The sequence below is a fragment of the Chiloscyllium plagiosum genome, unplaced genomic scaffold (assembly GCF_037043375.1).
Source record: "Chiloscyllium plagiosum isolate Xiang-an unplaced genomic scaffold, Cpla_swu_hap1 HiC_scaffold_20, whole genome shotgun sequence".
Classification (NCBI taxonomy): Eukaryota; Metazoa; Chordata; class Chondrichthyes; order Orectolobiformes; family Hemiscylliidae; genus Chiloscyllium; species Chiloscyllium plagiosum.
The window spans coordinates 62,659,105-62,674,713 of record NW_028270158.1 but is presented as its reverse complement, the minus strand read 5'-3'; the positions used below and the strand labels follow the sequence as shown (position 1 = coordinate 62,674,713).

At 40.6% G+C, this 15,609-nt stretch overlaps 1 protein-coding gene across 4 annotated transcripts in view; it reads right to left on the bottom strand.

Annotated features, from left to right (window-relative positions):
- The window catches only part of LOC122560481 (uncharacterized), a 32,699-nt gene that overhangs the window by 13,918 nt on the left and 3,172 nt on the right, over nt 1-15,609 (bottom strand). For 3 of the 4 annotated variants that reach the window (XR_015760606.1, XR_006314741.2, XR_006314742.2), the window contains exon 2: nt 7,301-13,736. The exons of the other annotated variant lie outside the window; for it this stretch is intronic. The gene's annotated coding sequence lies outside the window, so the exon portion shown is untranslated. Of the gene's footprint in view, nt 1-7,300; nt 13,737-15,609 lie in introns of those variants that run through there. 4 annotated transcript variants of the gene reach the window in all.

The window sequence follows — 15,609 nt, the reverse complement described above, 5'->3', positions numbered from 1 at the left end:
ATGCCACCCATCTGAGTTTACTCTTTTCACTGACTCCAAATCACCTACCCAGGCCTTTCTCTCAAAGTTCTTCCACTCTTAAAGTAACAAAGAGCAATATTTGCAAATAATACTTACAATGCAATGGTCCAGTGGAGTTACCTGATGGAGGTTTCACTATACAATGGATAAGCTCCAGGTAACCACTTAGAAGAGCAACAGCGGGCGTTTGTTGTTAGTGACAAAACAACAGTTGCCAAAGTGCTTCCAAACTCATTTATCTCGGTGCACACACTGCATATCATTGTTCTTGAAATCAAACATAGGAGCTAACTACTTAAACAGTTACTTTGGTTACATAGCAAACTAACAGAGCACTGCATTTTGTTTGACAAAGGGAAAAGAATCAAATTTGTTGCTCCGAGTAACCTTCTTGAAGTGTCTGATTAAATGCCTTTATGATGATTTTTATTATGGCATCAAATTTGGCAGAGTCCCGAAACAAAAGCAGAAATTGCTAGAGGAACTCAGTGAGTCTGACAGCACTTGTGGAAAGAAAGCAGAGTTAATGTTTCAAGTCTTTCATTGGAACTCTGCTTTCTTCCCAGGGATGCTGTAAAACCTGCTGAGTGTCTCCAGCAATTTATGTATCTCCACCATCGTCAGTTCTTTTTTTATGCCACTAGTTGCCAGTCCATCAGGAATCCAGTAACAATCCTAAGGAAATGATCTCGGTGGCTTTTTCCAGCAGATTAATGCATTTCACGGAGAGGCAGTGACATAGTGATACTGTCACTAGATTAGTCATAGGGCCGCTGAGTTGACAGCATGGAAACAGACTCTTTGGGCCAACCAGTCCACCCCAACCATACTCCCAAACTAAATTAGTTCCATCTACCTGCATTTGGCCCATATCCCTCCAAACATTTCTTATTCGTGTACTTATCTAAATGTCCAATAAATGTTGTGTCTGTACCACATCCATCATTTATTCTGGAAGCTCATTCCACACGTGAACCACTCCCTGTGTAGAAAGGTTGTCCTTAGTGTCTTTTTCAAACCTTTCTCCTCTCACCTTAAAAATTTGCCCCAAGTTTTGAAATCCCCCATCCCGTGGAAAAGACACCTGTCCTTCACCATATCTCTTGCCCTCATGATTGTATAAACTTCTCAATTTCCTACACTCCAGTGAAAGAAGTCCCAGCCTTTCCAGCCTCTCCTTATAATTCAAACCTTCCATTCCCAGCAAAATCCTGGTAAATCTCTCTGAACCCTCCCCAGCTTAATGATATCTTTCCTATGACAGGTAACCAGAACTTGATGCAGGACTGCAGAAGGGGCCTCACCAATGTCCTGTACAACCTCAACATGACGTCCCACACTGAATGGTAGATGGTGAAATTTGAACTCGATTTTTTAAATATTGTCAATTGTTGTAAAATCTCATCTGGTTCATTAATACCATTCAGGAAAGAAAATCTGCTGTCCTTACCTGGTCTGGGCCTACATGTGACTTTTGCCCAAACCCTCAACTTCATCATTGTTGCAACTTGCTGCTTCAATCTTGCTCAGCAGGCACTCTATATGAAGCTGACCCATACATCTGAAGAACACTCCCAGAAGAACACAAGGTTGCTCTCTCATTCAAACGAGATGACCAGTGGTTGTTTAATCTGAGGGGCACCATGCCCCAGGCAAGGGGAGAGGTTGAGAGGACTGGAACTTCATGGTAACCTCAATCATTGCATGCACTGAGATACTAACCCAAAGTTCCACCTTCTCAACTTCACCTCTCGCCTGAGGTGTAGTAACCCTCAGGTTAAACTCATCACCAGTCATTTCTTATGGACATATGGTCCTCTGGGACAAAGGTGACTTAATCTTACATATAATTCCAAGACCACATCAATGTGGTTGATTCCTAAATGATCTCTGGGCAAATGACGTTGGACAACCCTGACACCCACAATCAAGGAACAGATTTTAAAAATTGTTGGTCAAACTGGTTTCCTGCCAGTCGAGTCCCAGCAGAATTTCAGAAACACATAACTGTTCCTTTTTTAAAGTTTACGAAGCAGAAATATGCTTCATAAAATAAATAAGAAATCTTCTTCCAGAGTGTATCCTGGGGTGTCGAGCCTTTTCGTGCGAGGGGCCACATGCCAATTTGTTTTCTGACTCAAGAGGCCTATAAGTGAATATGTAAGAAACATAAGTTTGGAACAAGATGAAACAAGAATTTCAAAAAAGCCAAAGCAATAAGTTGATAGCTTTTTGTTGAAAAGAGTAATTTAATTTAAATAAATGACCATTAAACAGCTCCAAACACAAGCTTTAATGAATAAACCCTTGTTTCCTTGTTATCAGAGAGAGAAAAAGACAAGACCCCAAGTGCTGATCACCAGAAAAGTGATTAGGGTCTAGGGCTGAGCTAAAGAGTTGATTATAACGAACTTTGACTTTGTGGTTCATCTCTGGTAAAGCAGAGATGGAAGGCTTGAGTTATAAGGAGAGGCTGGAAAGGCTGGGACTTCTTTCACTGGAGTGTAGGAAATTGAGAAGTTTATAAAACTGCAAGAGAGCCTCAGTGGAATTTGTATGAAAGTTATGTTTACCTTTCAGCCAAAGATCGTCCTTTCCTTCCTCTCCCGGATTTGTGGATAGGTTTTTAAAGGAGAATACAGTCAGAGAATCACACAGCAAAGAAACAAAACCTTCGGCCCAACTCGCTCTTGCCGACCAGGTTTCCGGAATTGAACTAGTCCCATTTGCCCGCATTTGGCCCATGTCCCTCTAAACTTTTCCTATTCATGTACCTGTCCAAACACCTTTTAAATGTTGTAACTGTACCCACCTCTATCACTTCCCCTGGCAGTTCATTCTGGCACCACACTCTGTGTGAAACATTTATCCCTTAGGTCCCTTTTAAATCTTTCCCCTCTCACCTTAAAGCTTTGCCCTTTAGTTTTGAACTCCCCCACCCGAGGGAAAAGGCCTTGGCTATTCATCCTATCATGTTCCTCATGATTTTACAAACCTCTAAAAGGTCACCCCTCAGTCTCCTGTGTTCCAGGTAAAAAAAAAGCCCCAACCTCTCCTTATAACACAAACCTTCCAGATATTTGTGAAAATCTTTTTTGCACCCTTTCCATATGTCCTTCCTGTAGCAAGGCGATCAGAACTGTATGCAGTACTCCAGATATGACAGAGGGGTTTGTGTGTGTGTGCCCAGATCCACTCAGGTCACAATCTTCTGACTAAATATCATGTTGGGCACAAACATCGGATTTAATTCTGCTCAAGTGTGGCTCACATAGTTGCTTCTCAGCTCACTCCATGTCCATGCACATGTAGAAGGCTGAATCTTATGGAGCAGGTGGGCAGGAAGGTGTCATCCCCTCCCCTCTCCAATTTTAAAAACCACTCGGACAGCACTTCACTCTCCACAAGCCAGATACTTGCTTGGTCACCAGCCACTCCTGGGAACATCTGAAATGAGTTGGAAAATAGCTTCAGTGATGCCTCACTAGAGGTTCTCTCCTTCTGGATGAGAAAGGGTCTTAGAGGTGGCCATCCTGACAGACAAAGCCAACCCGAGCTAAGGTAGCAGCAGAGATCAGCACTGCACAAGAGAACCTGGCTCCAGTGATAAAAGAGGATAAGTGATTTGCTGTAATTTGGCAGAATATTTTTGTTCTTGTTATTTATTCATGGATAATAGAGGTGAGCTAGATGATAGAGCCAATGCAAGCACTATGGGCTGAATGGCCTCCTTTCGTGCTGTAATGATTCTGTAATTCTGAGATTTTAAGTCTATCATCACATTAGGGTGACAGAGTCTTAGTGAGACTATTGTCAGGAAGACCTAATTTCAGAGTTGGGCCAAATTGAACATAAAATTAGACATCTTAGAGAAAACAATTACCGAGATACAGAACAACTTCCAAATTTACACGAAATCAGAAGTTAAACAAGTAAGTACACTTCTATACTCACTTGGGAGTTTAGCTGATAACTTTATAACTTTTCAAGGATTAAAAGAAGAAACAGATACTTTTGAAGAGGTGTTGCATGCTTTTAATAGTTACTTCAACCTAAGAATTAATAACATTCTTGGAAGAGCAAGATCTAACAAAAGACTTCAACACCCAGAGGAATCAATAGATCACCCAATTAATGAGGAAATGCAATTTCATGTCAGAATTCTTAAGAGACAAAAATGTTCTAGGAATTGCCGATGAATCTTTGTCTGATTTATTTGTGCAAAGAAGACCTGATTCTAGAGAAAGCCATTCAGACAGAGATTGAAGCAGACATCTGGAAGCAACACAGTTTAATTGTAAAAGATCAGCAGAAACTATTCAATTATTAAAGTACAAATCCACTAAAGAAACATTGAGAAACCAGTACTGTAATTAGGACAGGGACCAGACGGATCACAGACAGTGGTTATCTGGCACATAATAGGTCATTTTGAGAAACGATACAGAAATGGGACAGACCCTCCCACAGGGGAGGCAACAGCCTAGTGGGACTACGCTGGACTGTTAATCCAGAGACCTTGGTAATGTTCTGGGCACCTGGGTTCAAATCCTGCCAGGGAAAATGGTGGAATTTGAATTTAATAAAAATCTGGAATTAAGAATCTAATAATGACCATGAATCCATTGTTAATTGTTGTGAAAACTCAGCTGGTTCACTAATGTCCTTTAAGGAAGGAAACTGCCATCCTTACCTGGTCTGACCGACATGTGACTCCAGACCAACAGCAATGTGGTTGACTCTTAACTGCCCTCTGGGTTATTAAGGAGGGGCAATAAATGCTGGCCTGGCTAATGATGCCCTCATCCATGAATTAATTACAAAAATGTCAGAAAAAACAAGAAATCAAATAGTTAACCATTATGATGACCAGTCCCTTGAATAAGGTCTCCAATTCACTACAATTCTGGATGGGATACTTCCAAATGGAGAGTAGGGATGAGCTAACTCCCCTTCTTTTCTCAATCCAGTTGGTTGCAATTAGGTTAATTTTAAAACAAAGGATCCTTCTGTCATGGGTACCCTTCTCCAGCCCAAATATATAGTCATTTAAAAACAGGCAGTGTAAGCAAGATTTCTTGAGTTAATGAAAGGGTGGGTTCATTCACTATTAAAACATGAGAAAAGATAAGAAAATGTGATACGCAGTTAGAAATGAGAGGAAAGTCCAAAAAGCAAAAGTGAAAAACAACATTCAGTGTTTGGCTTGTCCGTGATGATTGGACCGTGAAATGTTCTGGCCATGAAGGTGGATGATTCTGGTAACACTAACTTTGGCAGCTGAGGAATACGCAGAGTAGGGATGTACAGCACGGAAACAGACCTTTTAGTCCAACTCATCCGTGCTGACCAGATATCCTAAATTAACCTAATCCCATTTGCCAGCATTTGGCCCATATCCCTCTAAAACCTTCCTATTCATGTACCCATCCAGATGCCTTTTAAATGTTGTAATTGTACCAGTCTCCACTTCCTCTGGCAACTCAGTCCATACAAGCACCACCATCTGTGTGAAAAACTTGCCCCTTCCGACCCTTTTATATCTTTCCCCTCTCACCTTAAACTTATGCCTTCTAGTTTTGGACTCCCCGACTCTGCAAAAATGACCTTGGCTATTCACCCCATCCATGCCCCTCATGATTTTATAAACCTTGATAAACCTTGATAAGGTCACCCCTCAGTCTCTGACGCTCCAGGGAAAATAGCCGCAGCTTTTCCCTGTAGCTCGAACCCTGGCAACATGTTGTAAATCTTTTCTGAACCTTTTCAAGTTTCACACCACCTTTCCTCTCGCGGGGAGACCAGAATTGCATACAGTATTCCAAAAAGAGTCCTAACCAATGTCCTGTACATGACAATGACATCCCAACTCGTATAGTCAACACACAGGCCAATAAAGGCAAGTGTCCCAAATACGGTCTTCACTATCCTGCCTACCTGTGATTCCACTGTCAAGGTTGTTTGGAAATATTAGATTCTGCTATTAGCTGAAAGCAGTTTGTCCAGTTCCCTTCAGCAGCAGCTTTGCTAATGATTTGTTTTCAGCAATTACGGACAAAGTCTGTTTCTTTTGACCTGCACACATAGGGGCACCTAGTGGAAGTTCTCAACTCTGACCTTTGCAAAATGGTGGAACTCAATCTAAGCAAGCACATTAGTATCATAGAATCCCTATAGCATGGAAACAGGTCATTTGGTCCATCAAGTCCACACCGACCCTCCAAAGAGTATCTCACCGAGGTCTAGCCCCATCGCTATGATTGCATTTCCCTTGCCTAATCCACGTAAACTGCACATCCCTGAACACTACAGGGCAATTTAGCATGGTCAATCCACTTAACCTGCACAATTTTTGGACTATGGGAGGAAATCAGAACACCTGGAGGAAACCCACACAGACAAAGAGAGAATGTGCAAACTCCACACAATCACCCAAGGCTGGAATTGAACCCAGGTTCCTGGTGCTGTGAGACAACAGCGCTAACCACTGAGCCACCGTGCCACCCAATGCATACACACTAGCGCACTGAGACCAGCGGGTCCAGTTGGCATTTAACCACTTCTTGTAAATTCCTGGAAACGTATAGGAAAGGCAGGTCTTTCACTCAACTCCTAACATCCCCACTTTCTGGGGCACAACCAACAGATGCACTATAGTTGAGTTTTTTGAATGCCATCTCTCCTTTGAGGTGTTGTTGTCAGAAATTTCTTTCAGGTGTGATATTTCAGGGCTCCTCTGATGTAATCCACAGAAGGATTTTTCCAGCCAGCTACTGAATCTACAGTTTATACCATCTTTTGACTTTATGCCCTTTCTAAAAAAGATAACACAAGTTGCACTTCAAAGTTCAATTTATCCAACAATAATTCAGAGGTATCTGTAGTAATGATGCCACACAAAGAGCTTAATTATATAGAATGTCTACAATGGAAGATAAACCTAAACTGTTCCTGGAGGGAATAGTTGATCCAAATATTACATTTTGGGAAATCGATATTTATGTCAATGGACATCTCACAAATGTCAAGTTAGTCACCTGAGCATTTATTATGAAATAGTGAGCCAAGATAGTGTTAGAAAAGCTATCTTTTGATGAAGTGTTAAGCCAAGGGTTTATCTACTGGATTTAGTGGATATGAAAGATCTCACAACAACATTTGCACAAGTTCTCCTACAGTTTTGGCCAACATTATATCCTTCAATCAAACCCAGACAAAGTAGATTTACTGATCATTTCTTTATTATCATCTGCAGGACCTTGTTGTGAACAAATTAACTGTCACATTTCCCATATAACAAGAATGTCACTTCAAAAATAATTTTTAATAATGGTTATTTTGAGATAGCCCAGAACATACGACATAAAACCAAGTTCTTTCGTCTGATTCAAAGGTAAGATGACAATTTTGAGTAATGATCAATGCATGCTTCAACAGAGCACATTCAAGTTAAACTATATTACAAATTAATATATTTCTACAAAAGCAATGAGGCAGTATCATTGGCCCGTCAACCACAATATGTACAAAATAAATGGTCTGCTGCAATGTGGTCAATGTTCAGTAGGTGGCAGCATTGATTTACAAACACTTCAGGACCCAATCACTTCTCATTTTCTCCAAATGATAATTCAGGTACAGCACAAAAACAGGCATTTGACTCAACCAATTCAGTCCATGACCAGCTATTCTATACTCAAGCTTGTTCCTATCTGTCCCTCATAGAATTCCATCAACATAGCCATCCATTATTTTAACATTAAATGTTTATTTACCCTCCCTGTAAATTAATCTATACTCTTTCAAACACTCCCTCTAAGATCCACATTACAATCCTCTTTGGTGTAACAAGGTTTCTTCAGAACTCCCTATTTGATTTCTTGGTGACTACCTCATATTTCTTTAGTTTAGCACTTCATCATGTGGAAGCATTCTTTTCCTATTCTTTCAAAAACGTTTATAATTTTCAAGACTTTTTTACGGTCATACGACAACGTTCTCTGCTCAAGAGAGAAGATTGATTTATCCTTCCCTAATGGCTGTAACCATTCCTGTCTTGTATCGTCAGCATATACATTTGCTTCTATCCCCTGAACGATCACTTTTAGTAAGGAGACCAGAACTGTACACTGTAATCCAAGTACGGCCATGCAAGATTGGATACAAGCGTAAGATGGTTCCATTTAGTTTTTCATTTCTGTCAGAAAAAAAATCCCTAGGTCATATTTTGTTTTAATAACATTAGCAAGCTGCAACTCTAGTTTTAGTGATTTGTGCATTGGCACTCCCAGAAGGCTTTGGTCCACTACTGTGTTTAGATTCTTATTTTCCAAGTAATATATCAACCTGGCAATATCATTTAGGGCAGCACATGGAAAACCAAACTGCGCTAAACCAGGTCATTCTAGTAGATAAACATAGACAAATGGACACAAGAGGATTTTATTGCTTTCCTCTCTCCTTTATGAATACTTAAACATAATGTTCAACTTCTATATATTCTTACTTTCCATTTATTCACACATCTAACTTAACTGCTGCTGTTATATTTCCAAGGTGTAGACTCCTTTCTTGACTCACTTTCAGAACGTGGGGACAGATGGAGACCCACCTTGGCCTGACACTGAGGAGATGTTTTCTCAAACAAGGGATACCAACAGTTACAATTTGATCTATGCCTCATATTTGACTTGTGCAGCAAGTGACCGCATCTTGCCAGTCTGACCTCAGGTACTTGAAGGTTCTTCAGAATTTCTGAGGAAGGTTGAAACCTGGGGCTTCACCATTTTGGTCAGTTACTAAGTTGCAATTAATGACATTTACAATCAACCAGGAAGTGTGTGGTTCAGTGTGGCTGACTCTTAACTGCCATCTGAAGTGGCCTGATGAGCAATTCCGTTCCATGGGAATTAGGCACAGGCAACAAATGTCAGCCTTACTATTAAAGAATAAAGGGGAGAAAAGTAATCCAGTGAGAAGATAAGCAAACCCAAGCCACTGGGCTCCTTGGCCACGTAAAACCCATGGAATATGGACCCGCTGAGAAATAACAAAGTTAAGAATCAAAAGCAAGCAACCATGAAGTAAATGCTTTGCTTTTAATTCAATTTTACAGAGAATGAAATAAATTACATACATTATAAACTGAAATTTTATGAACAAACTTCGAAACATATTTTAAAAATATATGGAATAGAATTAGAATTAGGTTTATTGTCACATGTACTCAAGTTCAGAACTACAGTAGTACAATGAAACACCTACAATGTCGCCCCTTACAGCACCATCTTAGGGACAAAGTACCAAGGTACAATTCTTAGATACAAAATAGAGAAAAAAAGTTTCATAGTATACTTACAGTGGTTCATAGTATAAATTGGAAAATAAGGAATAAAGTTAAAAGGATAAACATTACAGTCAAATAAACAGATACTTATCACAGCGGAGAAATTTGACATTTTACACATACAAAATTTGATACTTTTGGGCCAGACAGTTGTCCAAAGTAATCAAGATATTAACACTTTGTTTACAACTTAGTCAGACCTTGTTCAACTGGTATAACTTTTTAAACAAAAAAATTTACAATAGCAGTGCATGTGCTTTCCAGTTCAGTGATTTCAATGAGTTGCAGACTCTGGCAACTTCTTGTACAGAATTGTGGAATAACTGATAACATCTTCCAGATTTTTGCGTTTAACTGCATTTATGCTGATTCCAGAAGATGCTGTCAGTTCCAGAGGAATATGGTGAATGTCAACAGTTTCTATCAGCACTGCCTGAGATTGATTTTATCATGTCCATCCTTCTTTCCAATCCTACTTCCTTTCTTTTATTTATGTGGCATACTTTAACATTTTGTTTTATGTTGCTTCATAATTTAATTCTTTGTCTTCTAAAGCACATTTTATTCTCCCACCATAACATTTCGACTATTGCTGATTCTGCTAAAACCACTTCATTTTGACCAAGAAAGTCCTTTCCCCTCATACCACTCCCTCACCATTGAAACCATTAGTCTCTCTCTCTCTCTCTCTCACCCTGACTATTCCTCTATGGTAGCTATCATCTCCTTTACTCAAGTAAGACTCGAATGGTTTGGTAGACAGCTGATTTAACTAATCACTGCTAGAGTTGACTGCAGCAAACAAGTCATCGAATCCCGACAGTGTGGAAACAGGCCATTTGGCCCAACCAGTCCACACCAACCCTCTGAAGAGTATCCCACTCAGACCCGCACCCCTACCCCATTACTCTACATTTCCCCTGACTACTGCCCCTAACCTACACATCCCTAAACACGAGGGCAATTTAGCATGGCCAATTCATCTAACGTGCACATCTTTGGATTGTGGGAGGAAACCCATGCAGACATGGGAAGAAATTGCCACCATGTCACCCACAATGACAGCCTGCTCTCATCCTTCAAAAACGTTCACTATCCTAGGATCCACTTCTTTACTCAATTGCAAATTATCTTCTTCAACTCTCCTTCCCATCTCCGCCAACTTTTACCTCAAAAATTAGTTCACATGGGATCATTTGATTCCTTTCTGTAGACTACCAGCTTTACCCGACTCTACCCCCCCCCACCCCCAGCTGGCCCCGAAGTTGTACCTTGCTCTGGTTTCTGCCCTAAATCCCCTCATACCCTTTCTGACTTGAAATGGCCTCCTGTTCTCACTATTTCCACAGAACTATTCACCACTGTAACCACACTAGGTGATGATAAACACAAGACAAGATGGAAAATTGCCATACATCGAATCATCCAGCTTCCCTTCCTAGTTCCCATGTTAGATTATACCATTAAAGGTTCTCTTTCCTCAGGTACTGTTTCCCTTTTCCTTCAAATTAGCCATCATCATCCTGAAAATCAACCATTAGTCCCTCTGCCCTTGCAAATTATAACACTATAATGTGTTAAGCTCCCTTTCCTCTTCAAATTTCTTGAACGTTATTGCCTCCTAAATTCATGTCCATCTCCCCCACAATTTCATGCTTAAATCTGTCCAAGAGAGCTTCCAACTCTGCCATAGTGCCAAAATGATTCTTCCAAAGTTGCAAATATTGCATACAATTCTGGTCTCCTTCCTATCGGAAAGATGTTGTGAAGCTTGAAAGGGTTCAGAAAAGATTTACAAGGATGTTGCCAGGGTTGGAGGGTTTGAGCAAGAGGGAGAGGCTGAACAGGCTGGGGCTGTTTTCCCTGGAGTGTCAGAGGTTGAGGGGTGACCTTATAGAGGTTTACAAAATTATGAGGGGCATGGATTAGGTATAGGCAAATGGGGTCAGGGAGTCCAGAACTAGAGGGCATAGGTTTAGGGTGAGAAGGGAAAGATATAAAAGAGACATAAGGTGCAACTTTTTCACACAGAGGGTGGTACATGTATGGAATGAGCTGCCAGAGGATGTGGTGGACGCTGGTACAATTACAACATTTACAAGACATTTGGATGGGTATATGAATAGGAAGGGTTTGGAGGGATATGGGCCGGGTGCTGGCAGCTGGGACTATATTGGGTTGGGATATCTGGTCGGCATGGACAGGTTGGACCGAAGGGTCTGCTTCCGTGCTGTACATCTCTACGACTCTAAGTCGCATATCACTTTCAAATATGGCTGTGACAGAGGTAATCTACACCTCCTCATCCTTCTTGACCTGACTAGAGCTTTTTACATGTTTGATCACACTGCCCGTCTACAACAGCTCTCCACTGTTGTACAGTTGGATAGTGCAGCTCTAATCTGGTTCCATTCTCATCTGATTGCAGCCAGAGAATGATTAGTTGCTTAGTTGGTGAGCTTCCTTCTTGAGCTGCTGCAGGTATTGCAGTGTTGGGAAAAGGCTGATAGGAATAAATTTCCAGGATTATGAGCTAGTAATGGTGAAGAAATAGCGATGTATTTCCAAGTCAAAATGGTGTTTGACTAGGAGGAGAATGTGTTGCCATGTACTTGCTGACTTTATCCTCATCCATTAACCACAATCACAAAAAGCTAGCATTCAAGTTCATCAGATAATAGAGAAAGCAAATGGAATGTTGGCCTTTATTTCAAAGGAAATGGAGTATAAAAATGGGGAAATCTTCCTAAAACTATACTAGTTAGAGCACACCAGGAATACACTGAACAGTTTTGGGCCCATTATGTAAGGAAAGACATTGGAAGCAGAGAAGATTCACCAGGTTGATCCTGGCTATGGATGAATTTTCTTATGAGGAGGGTGACTTTATTGAGGTTATAAAATCATGATTGACACAGATCTTTTCCCTAGGATGTGAGTGTTCAAAAGAGGTGGCATATTTTTGATGCAAGGGGAGAAAGATTTAAAAAGGACATGAGGGGCAACTTTTTTACAGAGACAGTGGTTTGTGTGTGGGATGAACCACTAGAGAAAGTGGTGGTTCCAACATTTAAAAGACATTTGGACAAGGTCATGAATAGGAAAGGTTTGGAGGGATAAGGGCCGAACGCAGGCAGGTGGGACTAGTTTAGTTTGGGAACATGGTCAGCGTGGACATATTGGACCAAAGGGACTCTATGAGAGGTTGAATGGGTTGGACCTATATTCACTGGAGTTTTGAAGAATGAGAGATAGATTGGTTTTGATGCCGAAAGGTTGTTTCCCCTTGTGGGAGAATCTAGGACCAGGGAGCGTGATCTCAGAGGAAAGGGTCACCCTTAAAGGACAGAGATGAGGAGATATTATTAAATTATCTATTTGAGATGGTTCAGGAAGTCCCTGATGGACTTGACCTGTAAGCCTCTCTTGGTTTGTCCCAGAGATCGTACTCTGTGGTATCTGGAATATAAAACTCTTACAGACAGTTTAGTTTAAATTATTACCTTTATTTACCAATGGGGCATCAATGTTACACTATAACATAGAGACCTACAAGCCAGGCTTGAGCTAAGGTTCTAAAACCTTCAGCAGAGTAGCGGTGCCAGCTCTTATCCCTAAGAGCTCTCTCAGGCTACTCCCCTGATTGCTGCAAACAAGCTGTCTTCATACAGAAATTGGGATTAAAATTACAAAAACGCCACATGTCCTTAATCAGATAAGCAGCAATTAAACTGGCAAAAGTTTGCAGAGGAAGAGAAACTCATTGACAAGTCTGAGTACACTTGACTAATTAAGCTGCATGCACATCAAAGTGGGAAACCTTGATCCAGCCTGGCCCCAAATAGCCACTTGCTTTGGCTAGATAACCTTCCCTTTTAACAGTATATCATAACATAATGAGGGCTAGTCTAAACTATGTGGAAAGGTCATGAGGTAACCTTGCTCAGCTAAGTTGCCCAGTATCATTGTCCTACAAAATGGCTTTTTCTTTTAAAATCATCTTAGATTCCCAGAATGCAAATTAAATTCATAACATTCCCGGATCTCGAGTTCCAGGGAACAACACACACATTCAATCCATGACAAGCCTGTGCACACTCAAATCAGACCATAAAGAGTTAAACTTTCCATCAGCTTCTGTCCTGTCTCTGTCTGTCTGTCTCTCTCTCTCTCTCTCTCCGTCTCTCTTGAATCCTTCAGTCACTGAATGTAATTTACAGAAGGATATTTTCTTTCTCTCACTCACATATTCCAACTTTCAACCTTCGTGTTTTCCCAGCCTGGAAGAGTAATGAGACGTTCACTTCCCAGAGCAGTCAAGATGAGGGAGCTGATCTTCATAAATTCAAATCTGCTCAGTGAGGTATACCTGAAAATGTATCAGGATTGTTCTATTACGTGCATATTCCATTCAGTTTATTAAATTACAAGTTATTTTCCTATTGAGTATGAGTTTTGTTAAGAGTCTTTGATATAAACCAGCAAGTTAATTATCTGACATCTCACTGTGAAAAATCCGCGCCTCCAGCCTCCGACATGAGAAGGAAGTACTGCCACACATTCCACAAGTGAACAAATGTTATCACCTTATTTACACCGATCCATTGACACTAAGAACAGATGTCCCCAATTCTTCTGAACAAGCACTTTCCCGCATTCTTTGCAGAAAATGCTTCACATCTAAGGCTACATGCTTTCTCAATGTGTATCTGTCGAATTCTTTACCACAGAGGCCTATCAAGGCTGGTTTGTTATATATATTCAAGGCTGAACTAGACAGATCTTTAATCAGTAAGGGAATCAAGGATTATGGGGAAAACGCAGGAAATGGAGTTGAGGATTATCAGCTCAGCCATGATCTCATGTAAGGCAGAGCAAGCATGTTGGGCTGAATGGCCTACGTTGTTCCTATATCTTATGCACCATCCAGCAAGGTGGAGGATATTCCAACACACCCCTGACTTGTGCCTTGTAGACAGTGAGGAGAAAGTGAGGACTGCAGATGCTGGAGATCAGAGATGAAAATGTGTTGCTGGAAAAGTGCAGCAGGTCAGGCAGCATCCAAGGAGCAGGAGAAGGGCTGAAGAAGGGCTCATGCCCGAAACGTCGATTCTCCTGCTCCTTGGATGCTGCCTGATGTGCTGCGCTTTTCCAGCAACACATTTTCAGCCTTGTAGACAGTGGGCAGGATTTGGGCAGTCAGGAGGTGAGTTATTTGCAGCAGAATTCCTCGACTTTGACTTACTGTCATAGCCACACTATTTATTTAGTCTAATTGGTCTAATTCAGTTTCTGGTCAATGATAACCCCTGGATATTCTGTGATGATAATGCCATTGAATGTCAAAGTGTGAAGATTAGATTCTCTCTTGTTTGAGATGGGCATTGGCTAGCAAATATTTGGGAGTGAAGTCTTTTTTCTGACCTCCAGCCTTGAATATATTTCTATTCCTGGACCAGAAGAGTTATTCAGAATGCTGAAAATGTTAAATGATCCTCATCTAAGAGCCACAATTATTCACAATTTCCTCAAAAATCTCATCAAAACAATTGCACAGAACTATTGCTAATCTTTGTTGACTTGCATTGATTCTTGCTAAAACAGAAGTAAATAGATGGTACATGAGGTAATATTATAATATTGACATTTTAATTGTCCGCACCCTCATCCAGACCAACTTATAAGTTCAACAAAAGAATCTGCAAGTGGTTTTCATCTAACTCAGAACAGGGTGGAAAGCAGAATTTAAAAGCACAAGAAACTGTAGAATTTCAGTTAATAGGTGGAGTTTTAGAAAGCGCCAAAATATAGGAATAAAACTTTGATAATTCTACTGCTGCACATTGTATCTTTTTACTGGTTCAGGAGCAGCCTCACACCCATTTTATCTACAGCCACCACTGACTGTACAATCTTCATAGTGCAAATGTCACAGATACAGAAACACTTTCTGTCGAGCAGTTACTGTGTTCGGTAAGTCTTCTCTCATTCACTAAAGCAGATTGCACACTGGAATTTTTCATTTTGCTCTGACGTTTTTGTGAAATGTAACACAAAGAAATGTTTCTGTGGTATGAACACTTTCCAAAGCGAAAGAGAATCCATGCGGATTGGGCAAGAAATTGGGTTGAAATTGAATTTTTTTTTGAATGATGCAACAGATTATCAGAACCTGTTCATACTTTTAAGTAAGCTTAAGGTTGTCTCTGTTCACAAATAGATATTTCTAGAACTAACAGGTG